Below are 931 nucleotides of genomic sequence, written 5' to 3' on the forward strand. Positions count from 1 at the left end.
GCCTAATATTTTCTGTGGATTAGTCATCTCGGGTTGATGTAAACAATAATTAATTTTTATAGATTAATTTATTTAGCTGTCAATCTGCTCAACTGAACCATTCATCTGATCGGAGTTAACTAATCCTGATAGCCTGGATTGGATTAATAATCCTGCTAGCATGGTCTGGATTAACTAATCCTGTCAGCCTGGACTGATTAGCTTCCTGTTCACCTGTGAATTGATTTTTAGATTTTATTTTTGGCTTTTAAAGTTTTTAATGGTCTGGTTTATGAGATCTTCTTAACATCTCCAGTCAGAGCGCTCAGGTCCACAACCAGGTCCTGCAGATCTTCTTAATCCAGACTGAAATCTGGAGCTGACCGGACCTTTGCTCCAAAGCTGTGGAACAGTTGATCTTTAATGTTCAGTCAGCAGACACTGCTGAGGCTTTTAAAGCTTTGCTGAAGACCTTTTTATTTTCTTTGGTTTGTGTTTAAGACAGAGTTGGTTCAGTTAGAGATTTTATTTATTATGTTGTGTTTCTGTGTTTGTATCTATTATTGTTTGTTTTTTGATACAAGTCTTGACTGAAATATAAATAAAGCACTTTGGTCAGTTTTTGTTGTTTTAATGTGCTGTATAAATAAATTTGACATTGACATAACCAATCCTGCTAGCCTGGTCTGGATTAAATAATCCTGCTAATGTGGTCTGGATTAAATAATCCTGCTAGCCTGGTCTGGATCAAATAATCCTGCTAGCCTGGTCTGGATTAAATAATCCTGCTAATGTGGTCTGGATTAAATAATCCTGCTAATGTGGTCTGGATTAAATAATCCTGCTAGCCTGGTCTGGATCAAATAATCCTGCTAATGTGGTCTGGATTAAATAATCCTGCTAATGTGGTCTGGATTAAATAATCCTGCTAGCCTGGTCTGGATTAAATAAT

The sequence above is a fragment of the Austrofundulus limnaeus genome, unplaced genomic scaffold, assembly GCF_001266775.1.
Source record: "Austrofundulus limnaeus strain Quisiro unplaced genomic scaffold, Austrofundulus_limnaeus-1.0 Scaffold1368, whole genome shotgun sequence".
Lineage (NCBI taxonomy): Eukaryota > Metazoa > Chordata > Actinopteri > Cyprinodontiformes > Rivulidae > Austrofundulus > Austrofundulus limnaeus.